This window comes from Papio anubis, chromosome 3, assembly GCF_008728515.1.
Source record: "Papio anubis isolate 15944 chromosome 3, Panubis1.0, whole genome shotgun sequence".
Classification (NCBI taxonomy): Eukaryota; Metazoa; Chordata; class Mammalia; order Primates; family Cercopithecidae; genus Papio; species Papio anubis.
In genome coordinates this window covers 138,321,779-138,327,786 of record NC_044978.1, presented here as the reverse complement: position 1 = coordinate 138,327,786, position 6,008 = coordinate 138,321,779, and the positions used below count along the sequence as shown (strand labels likewise).

The 6,008-nt window shown below is 38.1% G+C and overlaps 1 protein-coding gene across 1 annotated transcript in view; it reads left to right on the top strand.

Moving 5' to 3' along the window:
• The first annotated feature begins 1,620 nt into the window (after positions 1–1,620).
• HPGDS (hematopoietic prostaglandin D synthase) overlaps positions 1,621–6,008 on the top strand; it is a 45,333-nt gene continuing 40,945 nt past the window's right edge. The window contains exons 1-2 of the mRNA XM_021938422.2: positions 1,621–1,882; positions 2,413–2,536. The gene's annotated coding sequence lies outside the window, so the exon portion shown is untranslated. The remainder of the gene's footprint in view (positions 1,883–2,412; positions 2,537–6,008) is intronic.

Genomic DNA, 6,008 nt, shown 5'->3' with positions numbered 1-6,008 from the left:
CCTCCTGGGTAGCTGGGATTGCAGGTACTTGCCACCATGCCCGGCTAGTTTTTGTATTTTTTGTAGAGATGGAATTTCACCATGTTGGCCAGGCTGTTCTTGAACTCCTGACCTTAGGTGATCTGCCCGCCTTGGCCTCCCAAAGTGCTGGGATTATGGGTGTAAGCCACTGCACCCAGGCTTTTTTTTTTTTTTTTTTTAATGTTTCTTACATGCTTTTATACCCTTTCTCTTTGTCCTTGTTTACTATACCTTTTGTATAATTTTACTGATCTTTCATGGGTCTTGGGAAAGGAAATGAGATTAAGATGTATTGCCAATATGTCATGCTTAATCAGATGCTTTGAAAAGAGCAAGTCTGGAAATTTAAACAATAGGATTTAAACTTGATATGAATAATACAAAAGAGAAAAAAATCTTAAACTTGATAGGAATAATACAAAAGAGAAAAAAATCTTTAAAACTTCAAGTAAAATATATAAGAATTGTGACTTGTTTCCAGAGATCGATACATACATTTAATTTGTATACTTCCACTATATAGCTCTTAAGGTAACAGCAGAACATTTTTAAATATTTATTTTTAAAAAGCATATTTTCCAGGAAAATTGCTGTGTAATTTTATTTCTTGAGTTTATAAACAGGGCTTTGTAAATATGATCCAAAGAATGAGAACTAAAACTAAATACGCAATCAGCTTAAGCTCAAACTTTACTTTTTGACATTTGTGGGGTGTTAAAAGATGCCTTTGACTTTGATGTTTTGAAAAGAATGTAATACTTTCCATTTGCTAAGACTGGAAAAATGACTCACGAACAGTCACTTCACTTTGATAGCTAATTTGTATCAGAATATCATCTTGCTTAAGCTGTGTAACTAAAGAGACTTTGGTGTAGTTCAGAACATACGTATTTGTAATCTGTTGTTATAAAACAGAAACAAATAGAAATTTTAAACAATGTGAGATTACCACTACATCCAAAGAAATAATATAAAAGTCAAATATTTTATTCTGAACATTTACAGAAACACAGTAGCACCTTAGCACGAAGTCAATGTGACATACAGTTTCATATGAATTTCTATCTGTTTACAGAAAAGAAAGACTGCCTTTTCAAATTGAGCCTAATAAAATGTCTGCAGTCAGAAAGGGAACAGCCAAATGGTCAAATCCATCTAAAGTCATTAAACAAAAGATGCTGCTATCTCAAAACCATGTGTCCGAATTTGTTACATGAGTCATAGAATCTGCGCTAAAATTTAGGAAACATTCAAGTTTTCAGAATCACATTTACACATCATCTTTCAGTTGATGTCCACAGGTGACAAATTTTACCATTTATATAAGTTCTTCCAAATCACAGACCTAGTGGCAATTCTGGATCTTGTCTCCAAATTTTGATGATATGTTGTAATTGAGGCCTGTAGCTTCCCATGAGTTATTTAACTGTAAACACCAACAAAATGTACATACTGCTAGAAAATAGACCATTTCTAGCCTTTCATGGATTGGATCCTAGAGTTTTAGAAACAGCTGTTATTTTCTCTCTCAATGGCTCACTTTATGAAGAGCCAAAGTATACATAGTAAAATTGTATCTTGGAGGCCAGAAAAATATTTTTAGCATAATTTTGTTCATTGCTTTCTGAACAAAATTTCTTATTACGTTGGTTCCAATGAAAACAGTGTTTCCTTTCCTTACATAGCTATATGTTTTTTATATTCTTGTGTAAGTTTGTGTTGTAAGGATTGAAGCTTCATTTAATTACTGCAGTCATCTCCTAAAATTCTCTTTTCACTATAGAATTCTCCTTTCCCTAGGAACAGTGCGGCAAATGTGAGCTGTGTCATCAGAAACCAAGATTTCTTGATTTTCTTTCTTGTAAGTAGCTTTCTTTCTTTGTATCACAGGCCAATCTGAAAGTATTCTTCCAGAAATTCTGTGTTTGATACGAAGGCATGAAAAGCCAATATTTTTTTTTAATACTTTAAGTTCTAGGGTACATGTGCACAACGTGCAGGTTACATACGTATACATGTGCCATGTTGGTGTGCTGCACCCATTAACTCGTCATTTACATTAGGTATTTCTCCTAATGCTATCCGTCCCCCATTCCCCCACCCCAAGACAGGCCCCGGTGTGTGATGTTCCCCTTCCTGTGTCCAAGTGTTCTCATTGTTCAATTCCCACCTATGAGGGAGAACATGCTGTGTTTGGTTTTCTGTCTTTGCGATAGTTTGCTCAGAATGATGTAAAACTAACTTTCAGAATAAAATGGTGAACAAAAGCCTGCTTAGGAGAAAGAATTCAGATCTTAAATTTGCTTGATATGTGCAGTTAGGCCAAAAAAAGTTGGATAAAAAGAAAATGTCAGCAAATGATTGTAACCTGTTTCTTTTCTTTCACTCTAGTAATCTATATTTTGGAGGCAATCTCATGCAGTAATTAATCGCGAAGACTCTGAAGGCTGACTACTAGGTTCAAATATTGGATCTTCTGCTTGCTAGGTTTGAGACCTTGGCACTAAAATCTTGAGTGAGTACCAGGTACACGATACATGCAAATGTCCGTGTTTGCTATTATTAGCCCTCTGTGGAGTCCTAGAAATTTTCTGACACCTTCTTATTCTCCAAAATTTCCTTTTTCTAGACCTCATGAGGAAAACACACCTCTTCAGATTAATCTGTTTTTGAAATATAAGAAAATTCCAAATATACGAATTCCTTTAAAAGGTACATTTTGGTTGCCACTTCTTGATAACTGCTAGGAGGACACTTTAATCTCGCCAAAAAAAAAAAAAAAGCAAAACAAAACAAAAAAACTCTCTAAATTACACTTTTGTTTGCATTATCTTAGTACCTGTAAATAGTAAGTCCATCCTGTGACCTGGGATTATCAGATGGGTGGCCTTCCTTTGATCTGAGAATCTTGCCTTTCTTGCTAGACTTGGGGACGAAGATAACTAGTGCACCTGTAACTCTCAGCCCATAAGTTCTGTGCCTTTTTGGACTTAGTTTCATTCAATTATCATGTAAGACAGAGAAATGTCTTCAGGGGGAAAATTATGTCACGAAATAATAGAGTAGGAAGTGACTCAGAGGTCACCAGGATCTCTCTTTTATTTTCCAAGAACTGAGGTTCAGAGAGGAGATATGACTCTTTTGGGGCCCACAGGACAGGGCACAGGCAGAGGTGGGACTTACTGCACAGTCCTTCCTCCTACAGTACAAGTTGTAATGATACAGAGGTGACATTCATTGATTCTGGAAAAATCTTGAAAAAGAAATTAACTTAATGCTTATTTTCTTCATTCTTGACAGAAAAAACACGAACTCTTGTGAACGAGATTCAAATGTCTGAGGAATTTTCTATCTATAAATGCTTTCATGACAAGGCCTAGTCAGTTATGCAGCCGCACTCAAGGGTGCACGCACCATTCGTGATGTTGTTTTGTAGGCATTCAATGCAATGTAGGCAAGTGCTTGGTTCAATGCCTGGCCCACAGGAAATACTTAATGAATTTTAGTTATTTATATTACTATTATTTGCCTACATATGGGAATCCTCTTTTAGCCAAAAGGCTAGGTAGTGAAAGATTTGCTCATAATCTTGGATATAATTACCATATCATTCTTCACAGTATCTGAAGAGGTAGACAAGAAAAATAGCATTATCATTATTGAAATCTGGGAAAACATATACACTAAAATATTTGCAGGCATGTTTCGATTACTCAAGGAGGTTAGAAGCAGAAAAACATATTCTTTATTTCCTGTCTTTTCAACCCCAGGTTTAAATAAGTCAGTTTAATATGTTTTTAGTTTTTCAAATAACTAACTATAAAAAGAAAAACTGTTTTATTAAACAAAATATACAAAAGTAAACCAAACCACTAGAAGCTGAGCAAAGGAAGTTTTGTATGCTTCTCCTGGACACTTCCTCCCTTCCCCATCGACAGACTAGCTAGAAAAGGAGAAATAGGTTTGTTTGAACACTTCTCTTTTACCAAAATAAATAAAGAGGAACAAATATGTGGGCCACTTTTAAAAAATGGTATGTATTTTTCCATTACTTATCGAGCAACTGCTTGCTAAGCAAGGCACTAAGTGACTTAAATGCACAAACTCATTGAATCCTTTCAACTCTGAGTAGAATGACTTTTATCATCACCATTTTACAGATAAGGAAACTAAGGGAGCTGCCGAAAGTCCCAGAGCTTGCAAATAATGGAACTGAGATTCCTCTAAGTGGTCATGATTCCAGGATGAAACTCTTTAATCACTATCTTGTATAGTCACATTACTACACAGGTGGGCAAATAAAGAAAACAAGGACAGAAATGGACTATGATTTCATGTTGGATTTCTAACAGCAGTTAGGAATTTGCTAATTCAATACCACAGGATTAAAAGTTTTCCAACTTGAAAGCCCCGGAGAAAATGAAGACATAGTCATACAATTATAATAGGCCTTCCAATAACTGTGTGGACATGATCATACAACTTGCCACATTTATTCACGGGTATTTCTCATGCAGTCCAGTCTGGATGCACAACATGATCCTGAAGGGTGTGTGGCATGAAGTCACTGCCCTGGAGAGCAGGGAACTGAGAGGTAACAATCTGTGAGGGGTTTGCACTTCGCCCTTGCCCTTTTCCTCCTCCCTATTCCAGTAGACACTTGGCGCCGTGCTCATCTCCTCAGGAGAAGATGAAGCAGGGTGAAAAATAAAAGTTGCCTGACAGCTACTTCTCTTTCTGCTGTTAGTGTCCAAAACCTAACCACAGAAAAGGAAGGAATTCCTGAGCATAGATTGTTGAAGGGAAATGATCTTCCCCTCAGGTGAACTGCGAATAACATTAACAATTGATCTCACTCATGGATCTCTAACTATGGATTAGACACACTTTGAAGCACGTATCTGTGTACTCATTTAATTCTCTAAAAGCCTATGAGGGAGTTATTACTAATGTTAGAATGCTCCATGAAGATTTGGTTTTGTCTGATTTTATTTACTGCTATATCTCTATTTACTTATTTATTTATTTTTGAGACAGAGTCTTGTTCTGTCGCCAGGCTGGAGTGCAGTGGCGCGATCTCGGCTCACTGCAACCTCCACCTCCTGGGTTCAAGCAATTCTCCTGCCTCAGCCTCCCACGTAGCTGGGATTCCAGGCGTGTGCCACCACACCCAGCTAATTTTTGTATTTTTAGTAGAGACGGGGTTTCTCCATGTTGGCCAGGATGGTCTCCATCTACTGACCTCGTGATCCACCCGCCTCGGCCTCCCAAAGTGCTGGGATTACAGGAGTGAGCCACCACGCCCGGCCTCATTTACTGCTATATCTCTAGCATTCAGAACAATACCTGGCAAAGATTAGGAACAAATAAATATTTATTGTAGAATGAATCTCCATCTAAAGGTAAAGGAGCTTAGGCACAGAGAGATGAAGTTACCTGCCCAAAGTCCCACAGCTGGTAGAAGACTAGGAGAGTTAGGGCATCCCCACCTGGGCTGGGAGAAGACACGAGAGGATGGGAAAGCTGTGCTTCCCAAGAATAGAGGAGCCCTGAGACCCTCTTGTGCCTCCAGGGTGGTGGCAAGACCACAGAGAAGAAGTGGCTCTGTTGGGTACTTGGCAGGTGGAATCTCAGGCAGTGTTGTGATTAAACTGCCACACTGGGGCAAGAAGGTAGCAAAATGAGAATGCTACAGGGGCTGCAGAGAGCTCCTGGAGTGGAGGCCATGCACACAAGGACAATGGATGCCTCTAGAGCAGCCTCTGTTGATTGGTGACCAAGGATCAAGTGGCTGCTCCTTCCCCAACCCATGATGTGTTGCTCTGCTTTCCTCCAGCCAAAACAACTGGTCGTAAAAGAGAAAATTGTAATACAAAATGAGAAAAGTGCTATTTTTTGTATACTTTTTTTTAACTGAAGCAGCCTTGTATTATATATAGGCAGCATTATGTAAGGAAAAATATTAAATGTGTCATCAGAAGGCCTAG